The sequence below is a fragment of the Leucoraja erinacea genome, chromosome 30 (genome assembly GCF_028641065.1).
Source record: "Leucoraja erinacea ecotype New England chromosome 30, Leri_hhj_1, whole genome shotgun sequence".
NCBI lineage: Eukaryota > Metazoa > Chordata > Chondrichthyes > Rajiformes > Rajidae > Leucoraja > Leucoraja erinaceus.
The window spans coordinates 10,249,863-10,271,597 of NC_073406.1; positions in this window are offsets into that span (position 1 = coordinate 10,249,863).

The following is a 21,735-nucleotide window of genomic DNA, read 5'->3' on the forward strand; positions in this document are numbered from 1 at the left end:
CTGAGTGAAAATGATGCCCCTGAGGTTTGTATTAAATCTCACCCCTCGCACCTTAAACATGGTTCTCTTGTATATGACTCCTCTACCCTGGGTAAAAGATTCCGTGCTTTCACACTATATATTATCCCCATGATCTTGTACACCTCCATAAGATCACCCCTCAGCCTCTAGCGCTAAGGAATAAAGACCTAGCCTGCCCAATTTCTCCCGAGAGCTCAGCCCATCAAGTCTTGGCAACATCCTTGTAGACCTTCTCTACACTGTGTCCAGCGTAAGTGACTGAGAAGAAAGGAACAGGAGGGAAAGCACAGGAACGTCAAGTGTCGGGTGTAATATTGCGACCTCCTCCTTCCTACTCACCAGATGAAGTTGGATTGCAGTGCGGTACCTGTCCATGTGATATGCCACAATAGCTAATCACCAGTCACTGCCTCAGCTATTTGTCTAAATCTCCCTAAAGACTTCCCTCTGCTTTTTTTCCCCCAAGCAATTGATAGAGCAATTAAATCTAAACCTCCCTTTCAATGATCTTCAACTGACATCCTGTGGTCATTTTGTGTAAACATAAAAGTTCAATTTAACGATATTTTGGAAATTATTGGGGGGATATTTTGATGTCCGATGTTATGGATAGAAGGCAGGGGAATGCAGTTAAGAGGGAGAGATAGATCAGTCTTGATTGAATGGTGGAGGAGACATAATGGGCAGGATGGCCTATACTACTCCTATCACTTATGATCTTATGAAAAGCAAAAAAGCTGAAGTTGCATTTCTGCTGCACACCTTAGTGTCTTTCACACTGACTGACGCGATTTTAAAGTGTATTCACCATTATAATGTAGTAAGCACTAACATTGTAAAACAACAGATGACACCTGCAGTTGACTATGCTATGTTGACTATTTTGCCTTCTATGTTTGGCACTTTAAATATGTTCAGTTTTGTGCACCATCTTTTATTCATTGAATTCTCCCAATTTTGTTAGTCCTTGCTGTCTCCTCCCCTTCCTCAGCCCTCGGGCTGTCTCCTCCCATCCCCAGCCTTCGGGCTCCTCCTCCTTTTTCCTTTCTTCTCCCCGCCCCCCACCCCCCATCAGTCTGAAGAAGGGTTTCGGCACGGAACGTTGCCTATTTCCTTCGCTCCATAGATGCTGCTGCACCCGCTGAGTTGCTCCAGCTTTTTTGTGTACCTTATCTTTTAGTCATATGTTATTTGAGGTTTCAATATGTGGTAAAGATTAATTTGTACGCAAGCTTTAGTTTTTAGTTTTTTTGTTTTAAATATACAGCGTGGAAACAGGCCCTTTGTCCCACCAAATCCGCGTTGACCAGCGATCACCTATGCACTTGATCGAACCTACACACTAGGGAGAATTACAGTAGCCACAAACCTGCACTTCTTTGGAATGTGGAAGGAAACCGGAGAATGCCGGAGAAAACCTATTCAATCATAGGGAGGAGATACAAATTCCACTTAGACAATGCCCAAGATCAGGATGGAACCCAAGTCTCTGGAGCTGTAAGGCAGCAGCTCTACCTCTGTGTCACTGTGCCATTCTTTCATTGGTGCTTCGGTGTGAGGGATGGAAGCTGTGTGGTCTTCTTATGTTAACTGATTCGTAACATTCGTAACATTCGTAATGTTCAATGAATGAAAATGAACAGAAATACCAAGGCATTTCTTCCGGACAGCAAACTAGCATTGGCGGGGCAAGTAGAAGAGATGGTTTAGACGCTCCTGTTTTTGTACTGTATAACTTTGATTCCAAGTGACCCAGATGCAGAACCATCGGGATTTCTGAACATCTAGATACTGGATTATTGGAATTTTACTGCATGCAAAGTATTGGGTAGCGAATGTCAACTATTTGTCACTCTCTAGATGAAGACATTTCCTCTCATCTCAATCCTGAATGGTTAGCCGCATATTTTGAATCAGAAATTCATCCCTAGTATATGAGAAGTCTGTTCAAGAGTGTCTGAACAAAGGGGAAGAGGCTGTATTTGAAACTGCGGTATAATCTTTCAAACTTCTATACCTCCTGTCTGAGAAGAGACAATGGTCTTTGATTATGTTAACTGCATTGTACCAATGCCATGATTGGTAAGCCACTTTCACAACCTGTGAACCATGGAATGAGATTTAGTTTAGTTTAGTTCAGTTTAGTCCAGAGATAAAGCATAGAAACAGGCCCTTCGGCTCACCAAGTCCGCACTGACCAGCGATCGCCACACACTAACACTATCCTACACACACACACACACTCTGGGGGCAATTTACAATGTTTACCGAAGCCAATTAACCTACAAACCTGTACGTCTTTGGAGTGCGGGAGGAAACCGGAGCTCCCAGTGAAAGCACATGCAGGTCACGGGGAGAACGTACAAACTCCATACAGATAGCTCCCGTGGTCAGTATTGAACCCAGGTCACCGGCGTTGCAAGGCAACAACTTTACCGCTGCACCACCGTGCCGCACTCTTATCTTATTCCCTTCATACCAATTTGCACGGAACTCAATTGGTAAACTTTATTGTCCTGATCTGATTGGAATTGGGATTGCTAATGTTTCTTTTTTAAAGACACTCATTAAGAAAGCAAGACAGGAGGAGGGAGATAATTGCTTCCATATCTGTAAAAGGAGCAGAGGAAATGAATCAGCCAAACATAGGTCTTTAATTTGAAAAGAGTAAGTCGACAATCTCCATCACACATTTTCACCTTGGGGCTGATGGATTGATAATTTGGGTTGCAGTTTTGACTTGTCATTTGCAGCAAAATCAATAAACTGAATCATATCTGTGCAGCTCAAGCTCAAACATCCACCAAAAGGGAGACTCGGTCTTTCCAGAAAATACGAACAATACATTAGTCACAGATGAGACAACATGGGAATAAAACATTACCTCCCACATGTATGGCATCATGACAACGCTGACAGCTACAACCATCGATCCCAGTCTGCATCAATTTTCCCTTACTGTTTGAAACCAGCTTAAAACAGAATTGTTTCTGGATATAATGCACTTGAATATATTAAACATCAGAGGAATGGTGCAGTGCCACATAAGAATGATTCCTTCACAGATGAACAGCATGGCTTTGCTACTATGCTACTCACAACTTCTCCGCTCACTGGTCTTTGCAACACAAGACGGTCTTCCACAGTGCCTTTGCTTGCTGGTCCCAGAAGTGGATCTACAATCATAGAAACATAGAAAAATAGGTGGAGGAGTAGGCCATTCAGCCCTTCGAGCCAGCAGCGCTATTCAATATGATCATGTCTGATCATCCAAAATAAGTACCCGTTCCTGCTTTTTCCCCATATCCCTTGGTTCCTTTCGCCCTAAGAGCTATAACTTACTCTCTGATTTTGATTTTCACAATGCAGACAGGGCAACAAAGCTTTATTGGAGCAAGCTAGCAAGTGATAAACCTCTAAAGTCCAGGACTTGGAAGGACTGATAATCATAATAGCAGGTCTTAATTAAATAATCCTCATATTCTCTTACGCTAACCTGTCCCACTGTACGAGGAAATTCTCCCGAGTTTCCCCTGATTTGAACTCGGAGAACTACGGTAATAGCCAGCCGCTCGTAGGTACTCGGGGCTCTCGTGGACAATTTCCAACATGTCGAAAAAACTTCACGAGCTTAGCGCATTTCCCGAGTACCAGCCGTTAGCGTTACGAGCCGCTAAGAGACATGCCGAGCTCCAACGTTCCCACTAAGTACATTCTACGTACTTACCACGAGTTTGATTTTTTTTTAAACCCGGGAGAGCTCTTGGGTAAACTCGTATAGTGCATACTGCATTTATATAGTGTTTCAAAACACTATACGGCCAGTGAAATCCTATTGCAGCAATAGCAAAACCCACAACCAATTTGTGAAAAGCATTGTCCCAGAAACTGAAATGTGATAATGACCAGTTAACTTGGACTGTTTCAGAATTGTGTATTGAATGGCAATGATTTGCCAAGGAACTTTTTATTTTACTTTCTTTCATATTTAGTTTAGTTTAGAGATACAACGCAGTAACAGGCCCATGGGCCCACCGAGTTTGCACTGACCAGCGATCCCCGCACAATGAAGGGTCTGTCCCACTCGTTGATTTTGCTGGCGTCATTTCAGTGTTGCCAAAAGATTTTGAACATTTCAAAATCCAGCGGTGACAAAAAAAATGTTGCAACACTTGAAAAAGCACCGCTGCATCATGCCGAGTATTTTTCAGTGACCTGACACGTCAGTCAATGATGCTGGCAGTCGCCGAAAAAATCGCCAAGTGAGACAGGCCCTTAACATTATCCTACACACGCTGGGGACAATTTTACAATTATACCAAGCCAATTAGCCTACAATCTTTGGACGTCTTATGAACGTCTTTAGAGTGTGGGAGGAAAGCAGAGCTCCCGGAGAAAATACACGCAGGTCACGGGGAGAACGTAAAAATTCCGTACAGACAGCACCCGCAGTTAAGATGGAACCCGGGTCATTGGCACTGTAAGATTCTGTAATTGTATATCTAAACTAAACTAAACTTTTAGATTCTCAGGCAAATACACAATTATAAGACGGAAGATACTGTATGCTTCACCAGCCTCACCACCAACGTCTGCTGTCCAAACCATTCTGTTTTCACTGATGAGTACCATAAAACTCAGGAAAACCATGCGCAATGATTTAAGATCCTAAACTCCTACTTAATTCTTTTAAGACAGTGTGCCAAATATATTTAAGTTAAAGAAATCGTCAGCAAGTTACCATCATGCCTTTAGTTTAATGTGTTTCACTTTTGTCTACTCTGAAACCATTGGTTCACAAAGACTAATAAATATACCAAGTGCTGGTAAATGGGATTAATATAGATTGGTTTCTTGATGGCCAGCATGAATATGGTGGACCAAAGGGTCTATTTCTGTGCTGTGTGACTCTAGGACGCTAATCTCTCAGCTCTCAACATACCACATTCAACCTTCAACATAGATGCAGGCTATTCAGCCCATCGAGTCAATGTTGGCTCTCAGAGCAATCCTATCAATCCCATTTCTGCTTATATTTTTGTAATCTGTTCTAACTCATGTGTCAAAGAGAAATTCTTGTAATTTTGCCACAATAATTGCAATTACCTATGTTCTATCTCCTCCCTTTCTCAATTATCGCAGTGGCATTGGCAATCCAAGAGTCTATAGCACCAACCATAATTATAGAAAAGTCGAAGAGCATAGAAATACTATGTTAGCAATTCCATCCCCTACTGTGTTTAACTTCTACGGAAAGATATTAGATAACCCACATGAAACAACTTAATCAATGACAGGATCATAAAATATCACAATGCAGAATTTGTCAATGCAGAAATAATTATTTCGCAAATAGTCATATAGCATTGAAGAAGGCCCTTCGGCCCACCTTGCCCATGCCGACCATGATGCCCAATCAACACTAGTCCCAGCTACCCGCATTTCACCCATATCTCTCTAAACATCCGACTAAGTGTTCGATCCCGACTACGGGTGCAGTCTGTACGGAGTTTGTACGTTCTCCCCATGACCATGTGGGTTTTCTCCGAGATCTTCGGTTTCTTCCCGCACTCCAAAGACGTACAGGTTTGTAGGTTAATTGGCTTGGTTTAATTGTAAATTGTCCCTAGTGTGTGTGGGATAGTGTTAATGTGTGGGGATCATTGGACTTGGATCGCCGAAGGGTCTGTTTCCGCTCTGTATCTCTAAACTAAACTAAACTAAACTAAACATTTCTTCTCCATGTACCTCTCCAAATGTTTTTTACACATGTCCCATTTTTGTGCCACTTGCACTCTCCATCCTCCCACTTGTTCTGGTGACAGCATGTACATGCCAGGATGGGGAAACAAAAGTGAGAGGGAATGAGAATATCACTGGGCCACAAAAAACACCTCTCTGCAGGCGTAGTCATGCCAACTCATCTTCTGCAAAGTGATCCAATGCTTTGCCGAGTTCCCCGAAGAAAAATACAGGTCAAACATGAGACTGTGACTGAAATAGATTAATATCTGATAAAGATAGGCTATGCCAAGACTAGGCTGATTTCAACTGGCAATTCCTAAAAGGGCTTTAATTCACTGCTTTTCCTGCCAGCCTCACAGTCCATAATCAACTGTTCACAATCCCTCAATGGTGTTTCCAGCAGACAGTCTTTGTTCCGCTGTTCAGGGACACTTCCCCACTTGCCATCAAAAGTGCTTTCCTACAAAAGGCGGATTCCACACTGTCAAGTGGATGAAGATTAATTGCTTCTGAATAACAGATGATTCCCACGCACTGTGTTGAATGTTTTGTTATTATTTATTTACTTATCCCAAACAAACCCTGAATAGAAATATTGCAAATAAAAGAAGGAGAGCAGGAGTAGGCCATTCATAAAGTCATACAGCGTAGAAACAGACCCTTCGGCTCAACTTGCCCACAGCTGCCAACAATGTCCCAGCTACACTATCCCTCCAAACCTGTCCTCGCCACGTACCTGTCTCTTAAACGTTTCTTAAACGTTGGGATAGTCCCAGCCTCAACTACCTCCTCTGGCAGCTTGTTCCATACATCCACCACCATTATTATGAAAAAGTTAGCCCTCAGATTCCTATTAAATATTTTCCTCTTCACCTTAAACCTATGCCCTCTGGTCCTTGATTCGCCTACCCTGGGCAAGAGACTCTGTGCATCTACTGTGTTCCACTATCAAATGTGATCATCGCTGAACATTTAAAGTTAATGCCCTGTTCCCCTTTTAATTCTTGTATCATTATTATAAAAGTCATGCAGCATAGAAACAGACCATTGAGCCTACCACGTTCGCCCTAACCAGTGGGCACCGATCGATATTAATCCCATCTTCTATCACTTGGTCTCCATGTCCCCTAATCCTGAGAGATCCAAGTGCCTGTGCGGACATCGCTCCCTCGGGCAGAGTATTCCAGGCATTCAACACTCTCCTCCTGGTGAAAACATTCCATCGCAGAACCACTCTAAATCTCTTAGCCCTTATCCTAAATGTCATTATTTTATTCACCCTCGATCTTGCTCATAATTAGAGCTACAACGAATTCCTTTTTGAATATATGGGCGGCACGGTGGCACAGCAGTAGAGTCGCTGCTTTACAGCGCTTGCGGCGCTGGAGACCCGGGTTCGATCCTGACTAAGGGTGGTTATCTGCACGAAGTTTATATGTTCTCCCCGTGACCTGCGTGGGTTTCCTCCAAGAACTTTGGTTTCCTCCCACACGCCAAAGACGTACAGGTATGTAGGTTATTTGGCTTGGTGTATGTGCAAATTGTCCCTAGTTTGTGTAGGATTGTGTTAAGATGCGGGGATCACTGGTCGGCGTGGAATCAGTGGGCCAAAGGGCCTGTTTACGCGCTGTATCTCTAAACTAAATTAAATTAAAATTTGGCCTCATTTGTTTTGTAAGGTGGAGACATCCACAGTTGGTGACGAAATAATTCCTGTCCTCAATCAAAAAAATCCATCTCAATATCCTTACGTTCTGGCCCCATGCCTGGGCTTCCCAGAATTTGGAAGCTCTCAGTATTAGTGCTAACATACGAAGACTTAACAGAATAGAGACAAAGGGTTTTGAAAAAAGCTTGAAATACAACACATACTTGGCCTTGGTGGATTCTTTGCAAATCACAAACTATCAAAGTGATCTGGGACAAGGTGAATGCTTCAAATCATCTTTTCCTGGAAATTACGGTTTAAACTGTTGATATACCAGAGCTTGTCTGAAAAAGTGGCAATGGTACAACAATAGCTTGCATCCCTCCTCTTAACTCCTAAACTGTGTACAATTTGACAAATTACGTGTTAAATATCCGACACACATTGAACAGGAAGAAAAATATCTTCAGACCGTACTACATTTTATACACATGTTTGTATAACATCATTAGTTCAACCTTTATTTGCAAGGCTTTGTAAGCCTTTCATATCCAGCTAGATATCTTATACATCTCTTCTCCCATCCATTTTCTAAGCACTTTAATTTGTGGCAGTTGGCACGTTAGCAATTTACAATAACAAATGCCTTTGCAAATGATGAAAAATAAAAAGATATAGGCGGAAGGTTTATGCATGAGTTGTAAGTTAGACATATGAAGTTATAAAGGCTGATATTTTTTGGATGACGTCCCTCGACTCCCTTGGAATAAACAGATGGACTTTGGACAGATCCTGGCATCGCTTCCCTTGAGTATGTCTCTCTTAAGTTGTGTAACTCACTTTTAAATGTCACAAGCTGGTGCATTCTTGGCATTTCCTCTTTCTCTGAAGATCCTGCCGGGAACACGGTCTCATGCAGGTAAGGAGATTATCGTGGCCTTAAACAAGAATGGATGTCCTCGAGAAAGCTCTCCCGGAAACCCGAGAAAGGCAATGTTCAAACATATCAGATACCAATCTTTGACCCGGACCTGAACTGGCAAATATCAATGAAAAACTCCTGATGGTAAACCTGGCCCACGTATTTGTTCAACTCAAACAAGCTGTAATCTAATGAATTATATTAAAATTAAGAATACTTGAAAAACTCTTTAATAATTTTTCTGAAGTTCTACTTTGTCTTTAAAACAACATCGCAAGCAAGTGGATTTCACCACTTTCATGAGTGTGTACGCAGACAATAGTCAATTATCATTCAACTTGCCATTTTAATCCTTCCCGAATCTCTGTTTTGTCATTGTACCAGTCCAACATTGGGTTTTAATGGACTGCAAGTTTCACCAGCAAGATATTGAAATATGTTTAAAAAAAGGGTCGCGATCCCAATCATCACCAGTCCATGTTCTCCAGGGATGGTGCCTGAGCCGCTGAGTTACTCCAGCACTTTGTATTTCTGTTACTAACATATGTAGTAGTGCAGCCTGCCAACAACAACTGTACTGCCACGACTGGTCTTGTAATCCAGCACTGAGTTTCATGCTTCTTGATTTCAAATTCATTTTTGCTCAACCACAAAGACGTTGAAAATTGCTGACTTCCACTTTATTTCGAGGCACATATTGTTGATGCCCTCATCTATCATTTTTCACCTCCAGAGAATTCCCTCTCTCTCCCCAGTCCCATCAGGTGAGAGGTATAGAAGCATGAAAACGCACACCTCCAGATTCAGGGACAGTTTTTCCCCAGCTGTTATCAGGCAACTGAACCATCCTATCACCAACTAGAGAGCGGTCCTGACCTACTATCCACATCACTGGAGATCCTTGGACTATCTTTAATTGGATTTTACCTTGCACTAAATGTAATTCCCTTTATTCTGTATCTGTATACAGCTTGAATGTAATCTGTATCTGTGACGGCTTGATTGTAATCATGTACTGTATAGTCTTTCAGCTGACCGGACAGCTTGCAACAATAGCATTTCACTGTGCCTTGCTACACATGACAATAAACTAAACAAAAAAACTAAAGATTTAGCTACTTTGATACCCACATCCTAAAAAACCTGATTTTTCACAGGGATAAATGCTAAACTATAAAATAACATCTAAAACCTGTTCATCTAGAGCTGTATGTGTTGACCCACCGAAAGATACAGCTATCTCAATATAACAACCCCCTGAACTTGGAGCGGCACGGTGGCACGGCGGTAGAGTTAACACCTTACAACGCTTGTAGCATCGGAGACCCGGGTTCGATCCCGACTACGGGTGCTCTCTGTACGGAGCTTGTACGTTCTCCCCGTGACCTGCGTGGGTTTTCTCCGAAATCTTCGGTTTCCTCCCACACTCCAAAGACGTACAGGTTTGTTGGGTAATTGGCTGGGTATAAATATATACTGTCCCGTGTGTGTAGCATTAGTGTGCGGGGATCGCTGGTCGGTGCGGAGTCGGCGGGGCCGAAGGGCCTGTTTCCATGTTGTATCTCTAAACTAAACTAAACTACACAAGAAACATTCACGGCATATTATCCCGTGCTTTTGTATTGAGCATGATGTGTGAAGTCAGCCAACTCTGCTATGGAACACAGGCAACGTTATTATGATGAATTACATTTCAACATCTTTTTTTTTTACAGTTCTGAGCTTGGCAGAAGGACATAAGCTTCCAATAAGTTGTCCAGGAAGTATTTAATTCAAAAAATTATTTCAAACAAAAAAAACATCAAATTTCAATCTGTGAATTACTGGCTATTATTCACAAGGTCGAATATGTTTCTATGGAGAAAATCGATAATCCTGTACTCGTAGGTGCAGTTGTAGTGGGGTCGCCATGTAGTTATGGGAAGGCTAGGTAGTCATAGGTAGTTTTAGTTAATCGCCTTTGCTGACCGGGCATTTTCATTGGCTCATTGGGGAAAAAAAAGTAAGCACGAGTTTTCAGAACCAAGGATAACCGACCGATAATGTTAAATGCCCACCGAACTTCACAGCTGTGTATCTCTGGCTTATTAAAAGTTGTCTGGCTTCTTAAAAGAGTTTCCACTCCTTCTCCCCCCTTCTCCCCCCTCTTTTAAAGGACTTACCATACACTGTACTGGCCGTTTTAAACTTCCTGTTCATCGCAATGTGCGTGTCTGTCTCACCTTGGCTTTGCGCCGTATGAATTTCAGACAACACTCCCCCGCTTCCCCTGGCCCCCGCCTTTGCGATGTGCGTGTGTGTTCCACTCTGACAGTCGCCGTTCCAGTTCCCGGTTTTTCAGGCGACTGCCGGGACCTTGTCAGTCGCCGGCAGTCTGCTGAAAAATCGCCCAAGTGGGACAGGCCCTTAAGTTTCAGAAAAGATGATGGGTTTTATTTATATTAGTTTATTATTGTCATGTGTAGCAAGGGACAGTGAAAAGCATTTGTTGCATGCTGTCCAGTTAGTGAAAAGACTATACATCATTTTAATCAAGCCGTCCACACCGTTCCAGAAGGTCTCCAATGAAGTAAATGGGTGATTAAGACCAACATCCTAGCTGGTGAGAGAATGGTTCATTTGTCTCATTGAATCTTACAGAATAATGATAGGCATAGATAGAGTTGAAGTGGAAAGGATGTTTCCACTGGTGGGAAAGTCTAGGACCAAAGGTCATCGCCTCAGAATTAAAGGAACTTCTTTAGTCAGGGCATAGTTAATCTGTGGAACTCTTTGTCAGGGCTATGGAGGTCAAGTCAGGGGATATTTTTAAGATAGACAAATCTTGATTAGAACGGGTGTCAAGGGTTATGGGGAGAAGGCAGGGAAATGGGATTAGGAGGCAGAGATTAGCCATGATTGAATGGCGAAGTGGACTCGATGGGCTGAATGGCCTGATTGGCCTAATTCTACTCCTATCACTTGTGAACTTGTGAACGTGATAACAGCTAGGAAGAAACTGTCCCTGAATCCGGAGGTGCTCGTTTTCAAACTTTTGTACCTCTTGCCTGACGGGAGAGGGGAGAAGAGGGAATGGCCAGAGTGAGAACTAGGGAAAGGAAAACAAACAGGAATGATCGTGGTAGGAGGGACACAAAGAAAATGGATGGACAGATTGGTGCTTATGGTGATGAAAAGCTTGCTCTACAGCGCCAGAGACCCAGGTTCGATCCTGACCACAGGTGCTGTGTGTACGTGTACTGTGCGTTCTCCCCGCAACCTGCGTGGGTTTTCTCCAGGAGCTCCAGTTTCCTCCCACACTCCAAAGATAGACAGGTTTGTAGATTAATTGGTTTGGTTAAATTGTAAATTGTCCCTAGTGTGTGTAGGATAGTGTTAATGTGCGGGGATCGCTGGTCGGTGGATTGAAGGGCTTGTTTCCCCGCTGTGTCTCTAAACTAAACTAAACTAAACTTTGAATTACATTTGGAATGTCAGAGTGCTGTCTGTGGGAAAAATATTGCCCAGGACTCCTTCGCAAACAGTGGCGTGGATGTCTCACAGCTGATGGGACTGACAGATACAATTGGATGCTTTTTTCAAGATCCTGCTCTCATTCCCTGCTTATTTTACCAACAAACTTTGATGGAGTGATATGTCATTATATATGCGGCATCGCCGGTCAATGGAAAGCACTAAAACACTGAGACATATTGGATTGTAACACATAATTCATCTCAATGAAGCAGCAGACAGCCTGTCTCCAAAAGGGCTTGCAAAGGCTGTGGCTACTGTCATGATATTGTGGACACATCACTTTGCACACAGTGGGATATATGTGAGCCCAGATCCCCAGATGGGCATCATTTAAATGTCAATATTGAGATAACCGCAGTCAGAAGATTTCAGCTACTCGTCGAATCCCGTAGAAGTGACACCTAACATCTGTGGGACAAGTTCAACGTACATTGGTTTGAAGGATTTCTTCAAAATGCTTCTTCAAGCAGATTATTTTTAAGATGCAAAAAGGCACCTAACTGGGCGTCTTTAATGTATCATATTCCATGCTTTTTATTTCCCCTTGTCAGGGGGATTAGTGAGAAATGAGGCACAATGTCCCTGTTGTTTGCCAAGTGGTTGTTCTCAATGAAAGCCTTAAAGTACCTTCACACAGAAGGTGGTGTGTATATAGATCGAGCTGCCAGAGGAAGTAGTTGAACATCATTTAAAAGACATTTGGACAAGGTTCAGGGATAGGAAAGGTTTAGAGGGATCTGGGCCAAATGTGGGGAGATGGGACGCATGTGGATGGGGCATTTTGGTCTCCGTGGGCGAGTTGAGCCAAAGGACCTGTTTCCGTGCTGTACGACTCAATGACTCTCTGATTCTAGTAAGAACTGCTAGACCAGTGACTTCCTCGGAGTGGGTTATGCAAATAGGAAGCTCAATCTGGTCAGTAAGGTCGACAGTTATTTTCTGTTGCAGAGGAAATGAGGGGAAGCGACTGAGTCTCAACGCAAGACACTGTGGAGGCAGAAAGAGCAAAATGGAAGACCCAGCTGAGCAGGGAAATGATAGGACAGCAGAGCGGGTAGTAAGAGGAAGGAAATGCAACTTTGCTGTCTTAAGAAGGAAGTGTGAGTGTCCAAGAAATTGCAATATATTTAGTTTAGTTTAGTTTAGAGATATAGCGTGGAAACAGGCCCTTCGGCCCACCGAGTCTCCACCGACCAGCAATCCCCGCATATTAACACTCCCTTACACACACTGGGAACAATTTTACATTTACACCAAACCAATTAACCTACAAACCTTGGCCACAGCGAGCAGCACCGGAAATTGGAGGAACAGCACCTCATATTCCGTTTGGGGAGTCTGCATCCTGGGGGCATGAACATCGAATTCTCCCAATTTTGTTAGTCCTTGCTGTCTCCTCCCCTTCCTCAGTCCCCCTGCTGTCTCCTCCCATCCCCCAGCCTTCGGGCTCCTCCTCCTTTTTCCTTTCTTGTCCCTGCCCACCCCCGTCCCCGATCAGTCTGAAGAAGGGTTTCGGCCCGAAACGTTGCCTATTTCCTTCGCTCCATAGATGCTGCTGCACCCGCTGAGTTTCTCCAGCTTTTTTGTGTAACCTTTGATTCTCCAGCATCTGCAGTTCCTTCTTAACCTACAAACCTTTACGTCTCTGGAGTGTGGAAGGAAACAGAAGATCTCTGACAAAATCCACGCAAGTCACGAGGTGAATGTACAAAGTCCTTCTCCTGCCTTCTAAACAATGCAACCCAAGTGTAAAAGTGGTGGTTCCAAAAATGGGTGGTATCGACCGCTGGGGGCAGTGGGATTACCTAGGAGGGTGCTAAAAGGCAAAGAGGTGGCAGAGGAGTGCCAGAGATTGGTAGGACTTGACATGCTTGTGGAATGGTTATTTTGCCATGCGCTTTGCTGACCTCCTCTCTAAAAGCACGCGCTGTTTTGCTAAATAGTATTTCTTGGATCTTTTCAAAGTTGGGAGACTGGTATCACTTCATCAAGCCCATCGATAGAATTGAGAATTTACTGAACAGTGAAATCATTACTAAATGTGGGATGGAAGGCTTTTGCGTAATACCTATCAGGCTTTGAAAAGCTGGTATCATGTTCATCAATATTTGTTAAATTAATTAAATTAAAAAGTTGTACAGGTGCACAACCTTTTATCCGGAGTTCCGGAAACCGAAAAGCTCCGAAAACCGGACATTTTTTCCAGGATGTCGTCTGCACACCAAAGCTCGCGTTTGGTGCCAAATTGGAGCCGAAATGACCCACGGTCAACCCAGGTCTGTACTACTGTAGCGGCTGCCTCCTCCCCGGAGACCGGGGAGATACTTAAACATCTGTAAATCATTACTTAAACATCTGTAAATCATTGCTTAAATGGTAGTCAGTTAGTTTGGAGGGCTTTTATGTGAAGGGGGGGTGAAGGGGTAAACTTTAATTCTTAGTCCCCGACCTGGTCGGAGAGGTGGGGAGCGGACAATGCCTTACCGGGTCGCCGTGCAGTAAGCTCCGGAGCACTGTGGCCGCCGACTCCCAACATCGCGGAGCTGGGGATGCGGGCGTCCGACCGAGGGCGGCGCCGGTTGTAGCTCCGACCCCGGCAACTCTACCCCTGGCTGCGCGGCGCTCTAAATCCAGCGCGGCTCGCGGCCGGACGCCCACAGCCCCAGCTCCGCGGTGTTGGGAGTGAGGGAAGCTAGAGGTATGAAAGAGTACAGAACAAAGCAGAGCCTGAATGGTTGTTGGTTGAGAGGAGAAATAGGTACAAAGTAAAGGTCCTGAGTATTAATGTTTTGTGGTCTGCTTAAAACTTTTCATTACTTTGTCATTGGGAAACATTGAAAATTCCAGACATTAATAACAGCTGCCACAACAAGTGTTTCCTACTGGGGAAGATTCCACTAGAATTCTGTAACAACACACCAGAATAGAGAGGCTGTAAGAATGAAAGTAATATATCAAGTGGTGCCATCAGAATAGACCAACCCCTCCTTCATCTCACCTCTCAGATTATCATGAGTAAAATTGAATTGAATTGAATTGAATCCTTTATTTGTCATTCAGACCTTTTGGTCTGAACGAAATGTCATTGCCTGCAGCCATACATGTAATAATAAACAACACACAATAAACACAAATTAACATCCACCACAGTGAGTTCACCAAGCACCTCCTCACTGTGATGGAGGCAAAAAGTCTTAGGGTTGCTGTCTCTTCCCTCCTCTTCTCCCTCTGCGCTGAGGCGATACCCCACTGGGCGATGGTAAGTCAGTCCCGCGGTTCAAGCTCCGCGGCCCGGGGGTGGTCGAAGCTGCCGCCCTCCAGTCCAACGGACGCAGTTGTTGCCACGGGAGCTCCGGAAAACAGGCACCAGCCTGTGACCTGCGAGCTCCCGACGATGTCATCCACTGGCCCGCGGCCGAGCCCCGGATTCAGGTCGCCGCTGCCAGAACGCCGCCTCAGCCACCGGAGCACCGTCTCCGCCCCGCACCGGGCCGCCCACACACGGGAGCGCCTTCCAGCCCCGAGCCGGGCCGCCCCACGGGAGAGCCTTCCAGCCGGGAGCCGGGCCGCCCGCACGGGAGCGCCTTCCAGCCGGGAGCCGGGCCGCCCACCCAGGAGTGTCTCAGCCCCACGCCGTCCGCCCTCACTGGAGCGCCGAGTCGTGCCGCTGCCCGAACGCCGCTGCAGCTCGAAGACAGCCAGCCTCGGGTTGGTAAGTCCTGGCTGGCTCTATCTCCGGAGCCTCGAGGTCGGTCGCAGGTTGGAGGCCGCCAGCTCCGCCATTAGGCCTCAGCTCAGACGGGGGAAGAGAAGGGGGATATGACAAGAAAGTCGCATTCCCCCGCACGGAAAGCCCTAGAAGCCCCCCCCCCCCCCCCCCCATAACACAACCTAATAACCAAAAGTTTAACTGTACAAGACAAAAAAAAGCAAGCCAAAAAAAGTAAAAACAGACAGACTGCAGGCGAGCCACAGCCGTTTCACAGCGCCGCCACTTCCGGAGACACTCCCAGACCTACGCCCGGGTAGTCTGTTAGAAACGTTTTACCTGAGCAAAGGTGTCGAAAACCAAAGAGAAAAAGTTTAAGGTAAAGAACATTTAGAAGGGATTAGAAGGAACTTAGAGCCTTACAGCATGGGAAAGGGCTCTTCTGACCAACTTGTCCACACCGGCCAACATGCCCCATCTAAACTAGTCCCACCAGCCTGCATTTGGCCCATTTCCCTCTAAACCTGTCCTATCCATTAGAGGATTTTTTTCCCCCTCAGAAAGTGGTTGACATCTTGAGCACACAGCCTGAGGGGGTGGTGGAGGTAGGTATTCTCATAACATTTATACAGTGTTAAGATGAGCATTGTAAATGCCAAGGGAGAGATGTATCCAGGCCAAGTTCTGGAGAGTGTGATTAGAATAGATAGGTACCTAATACTTGTGTCTTGCTCTGAGTCTCTCACCCTTCCCCTCGTTTTTCTTATTTGCAGAAAATGGCTGCCAACCTTCACCTCATTGTTTGGTAACTGATGCTTGAACAAAGGAACAGTTTCCCCATTCTGTGATTCGATGACTGTGACATCCCACAGGGCACTGGGAATTGCCCAAGCATTTGGCTATTTATCCATTGGGATCCTATGGCTCCATTGTGACCTGCTGATGGAATTGATCGACCTCTGCTTGGGCAATGTTGTCCTTGCTCCTTGCATACTACTTTAGAAAGGAGACGAGAAGAAATGTATTTAGTCAGAGGGTGGTGAATCTGTGGAATTCATTGCCACAGAAGGCTGTTTGGAGCCCAGGTCAATGGATATTATAAGGCGGAGCTTGACAGATTCTTGATTGGTACGGGTGCCAGGGGTTACGGGGAGAAGGCAGAATAGGGTTGAGTGGGAAAAATAGATCAGCCATGATTGTGTGGCAGAGTAGACTTGATGGGCCGAATGGCCTAATCCTACTCCTATCACTTATGAACTTATGAAGAGTTTGGGTCCAGAATAAGAATGAAAGATACATTTCAATGTAATTCATCTTAGTAATGCAGTATGAAATATATTGTCAAATCTTGGGGGCTCTCAACTGACCAGCCAGTACATGTGAAAAGAGAAATAGAATTACTATTTCAGATCAATGTATCAGATCAAATACTGAGTTTGTATTTTTATCTTTCTTATGTGTCATTATTTTCTCAGTTATCTTTTTTGAACTTATTTTATATCCAATAATTTAATATGACTTACATTCCACTACAATGTTTATTGTCTCCATCCTAAGACATTGTAAAGTGGTAATTTTTTTTTTTAATCTACTGTTTGTTTAAATTGGATTTTCCTCCCACTTTCATCTGTTTTATATATTTATAGCAACCTTGACATCTCTTACCATTTTCCCATTTTGCACCTCTGAAGACTTTCTTGTCCCTAATGCTTGGCTGCCTTCTTGTGGCTTTGTCTGCTGAAATGTCACTTGTATTTACTTACAGTTGTCCCAACTGAGAGATCTATCTGTCTTGATTTATCACTGTGCGGGTGACAAACCTTCCCAGTGATTTGAACAGTCCTTGGTCTTTAATGCTTTAACCAGTGGTCACAGATTTGAATAATTGTCAGCTAAATTCTAATAGAGCCGACAATCAAACATTTCGCCGCGTTTATAGTTGATTTAAATGGCTCCGTTTCTCGCTCAAGCCATCAGCCTTGAGGACAACTTAATAAATTTTTGCGACACTTGTGCTGAGTTGAAATTGGAGCAATTTCAGATGCAGATTGCTTTTAAACTTATCAGCTGTGAAATAGAATTGCAGGGATCAAAACTAAACTTGTCACAAAGCCTTAGCTGGTTTGTTATACATGTGAATGACTTGAATGGGGTTGCCGGAGAAGAGCAAGTAGGTTTTTGCAAATGACACGAAGATCGGTGGAGTTTTTGATTGTTTGGAATGTCATCTTAGACGGCAGAGAGAAATTGATGTGTTGGTTAAATGGGCTGAAAATGGAGGATGGATTTTAATCCAGATAAATGTTGGATGGTGTACTTTGGAAGCACTGATGAGATGGGACATGCACCGTGAATGGTGGGGTTTTAAGGCGTATTGAGGAACAGAGGGATCTTGGAATACAAGTCGAAAGATCCTGAACATGGTGAGGATCATAAACGAGATTCATTCCTTTACTCGTCAGGGTATTGAATATAAAGGTGGCACGGTAGCGCAGTGAGAGAATTGCAGCCTTACAGTGCCAGTGACCTGGGTTCGATCCTGACTGCAGGTGCTGTCTGTATGTAGTCGGTTTGTTTTCCCTGTGACCATGAGTGTTTTCTCCGTTTGCTCCGGTTTCCTCACACAGATGCGCAGGTTTGTAGGTTAATTGGTTTCTGCGAATTGTCTCTTGTGTGTAGGATAGATGTAGTGTATGGGCGATCATTGTTCGGCGTGGACTTGGTGGGCCGAAGGGATAAGGGGGAAGAGATTAAGAGGGCCTATGGATGAGCCTGGAATAATACACTGCTTAAGAGAGAGAAATATGCCTGACAGCATTTATGAAGTTCCCAAACTAGTGCTGGAATTGCCATGGCATAGAAGACTGTGAACCAAGTGTTAGGGGATGGGATTGATTTATTGAAATTAATTAATTCCACCATGGAAACAAGTCCCACTGTATCTAAGCTGATCATCGATCATCCATTCACATTAGTTCTGTGTTATCGAACTAACTTTCCTACAGAAGGATGGCCTCTGATCGATGTGGTCAGGTTGGGTCAAATGGCTTCTTTCCATGCTGTACGATTTGATGATACGATGAAATGTTGACTTTTATGGACATAGAGATATTCCATAATTCATGAACCAGGAGAGTATGCAGCCAATATAAGATACATACCAGGAATGAAAATTAAACGTGTTTAACATGTTTCTGCTGTCTCCATACATGTTTAGTTTAGTTTAGTTTATTATCATGTGTACCGAGGTACAGTGAAAAGTTGTTGTTACATGCTAACCAGTCAGCAGAAAGGCAAAAAACATGATTACAATCGTGCCATTTAAAGTGTATAGATACATGATAAGGGACTAAAGGTTACTGCAAGGGAAAGCCAGCAAAGACCCATCAAGAATAGTCACCAAAGATGTAGATAGTATTTCAGCACTGCTCTCTGGTTGTGGTAGGATGATTCAGTTGTCTGATAACATCTGGGAAGCAACTGTCCCTGAATATGGAGGTATGCGTTTTCACACTTCTATACCTTTTGCCTGATGGGAGAGGGGAGATGAGGGAGTGGCCAGGATGCGACTCATCCTTGATTACGCTGCTGGCCTTGCCGAGGTAGCGTGAGGTATAAATGGAGTCAAAGGAAGGTAGGTTGGTATTTGCGTACGTAGCTTGCTAAGGCTGCGTTCATAGTTCACTGCAATTTCTTGCTGTCTTGGATGGAGCTGTTCCCAAACCAAGCTGTAATGCATCCTGATAAAATGCTTTCCATGGTTCATGTGTAGAAATTGGTGAGAGTTGTAGGGGACATGCCAAACTTCCGAAGCCTACTTAGGAAGTAAAGGCATTGGTGTGCTTTCTTGGTTCTTTCTTGTATAAACAAACAAATATGCAGATTCCAATGTCCAAATACAAGACTATTCAATTGCAAGGGGCTCTATCTTTCTTCTTGAGCCAAACCTATTGAAGATAATCCAAATGCAGAACCTGATCTGTCATACTCAATGTCATATATTTCATGTGGACTTTAGACCTGTAATTTAAACTATGTTTCTCGTGCCAAAAATACTGCTTGACCTGACCTGACCTGACCTGACCGTGTGAATAGTGAAAGGCCTAGATAGAGTGGATGTGGAGAGGATGTTTCCACTGGTGGGAGAGTCTAGGACCAGAGGTCATAGCCTCAGAATTAAAGCACGTTCCTTCAGGAAGGAGATGAGGAGGAATTTCTTTAAAATTGAATGGCAGAGTAGTCTTGATGGGCCAAATCTGTGGAGTTCATTGCCACAGAAGGCAGTGGAGGTCAAGTCGATGGATATTTTTAAGGCAGAGATAAATAGATTCTTGATTAGTACGGGTGTCAGGGGTTATGGGGAGAAGGCAGGAGAATGATGCCTTGGTGAGGCCACACCTGGAGTATTGCGTACAGTTTTGGTCGCCAAATCTGAGGAAGGACATTATTGCCATTGAGGGAGTGCAGAGAAGGTTCACCAGACTGATTCCTGGGATGTCAGGACTGTTTTATGAAGAAAGACTGGATAGACTTGGTTTATACTCTCTAGAATTTAGGAGATTGAGAGGAGATCTTATAGAAACTTACAAAATTCTTAAGGGGTTGGACAGGCTAGATGCAGGAAGATTGCTCCCGATGTTGGGAAAGTCCAGGACAAAGGGTCACAGCTTAAGGATAAGGGGGAAATCCTTTAAAACCGAGATGAGAAGAACTTTTTTTCACACAGAGAGTGGTGAATCTCTGGAACTCTCTGCCACCGAGGGTAGTCGAGGCCAGTTCATTGGCTATATTTAAGAGGGAGTTAGATGTGGCCCTTGTGGCTAAGGGGATCAGAGGGTATGGAGAGAAGGCAGGTACGGGATACTGAGTTGGATGATCAGCCATGATCATATTGAATGGCGGTGCAGGCTCGAAGGGCCGAATGGCCTACTCCTGCACCTAATTTCTATGTTTCTATGTTTCTATGAGGTTGAGAGGGAAAGATAGATCAGCCATGATTGAATGGCAGAGTAGACTTGATGGGCTGAATGGCCTATTTCTGCTTCTATCACTTATGAACATGAACCTGCTGAGTTATTTCCAGCATTTATATCACCTGCATTTTATTTTATAAATTCATCTTTTTGTTGCTTCTAAAGGGGGAAGTCCAGGTCAGGGGGTCATGCAAGCATTCACAGATATATTTTGATCTTCACACCATTACCAATGATAAAAGGTTTAACCGGGACCCGTTTATGCTCTTGCTCCTCATTTACTATTTCAGGCTTTAGCATGAGTTTCTGCATGAGTTGTGTTTTTGTATTAAATTTGCAATGCCTTGCTGATGTAAATGTGAATGTCCAGTAAATTGATCCCATAGCTGTGTTATTTTCAGCACTGTGCACCTGAAAATTGTTTCTCATCTGGTGTGGAACACCATTGTGATAGTTTCCAGCATCAATCACCAAATCTCGCTGGCCGTGTGTGTCAAATGAAGCAGTGATGCGTTCTCTACACTGATGCGCATGTAGTGATCTCATTCGTCATGCAACATTCACTTCAGTGTTTCCAACAGGAGAGATCCCAACCTTACACAGAAACACATCCGTCAATGGGTGATCTCACTAGCCAAGAAACAAAGGTCCCCGGTAACACCAGGAGTCAATGAGTCGAGATTATTCTCATAGAGAGTCATAGAGTCATACAATGTGGAAACAGGCCCTTCGGCCCGACTTGCCCACACCGACCAACATGTCACATCTACACTAATCCCACCTATCTGCTTCTGGCCCATATCCTTCTAAACCTGTCCTATCCATGTACCTGTCTAAATATTTCTTAAACATTGCCATAGTACCTGTCTCAACCCTTTGTTTTAAAAAGTTACACCTCAGGTTCCTATTAAATCTTTCCCCCCTCACTATGTCCTCTGGTTCTCGATTCCCCCATTCTGGGCAAGAGACTCAGTGTGTCTGCCTAATCTATTCCTCTCATGATTTTGTACACCTCTACAAGATCACCCCTCATCCTCCTGCGCTCCAAAGACCTGACTCCCAGGCTGCTCAACCTCTCCCTATAGCTCAGGCTCGCGAGTCCTGGCAATATTCGCATGAATCTTCTCAGCACCATTTCCTGCTTGACAACATCTTTCCTACGACATGGTGCCCAGAACTGAACACAATACTCTAAATGCAG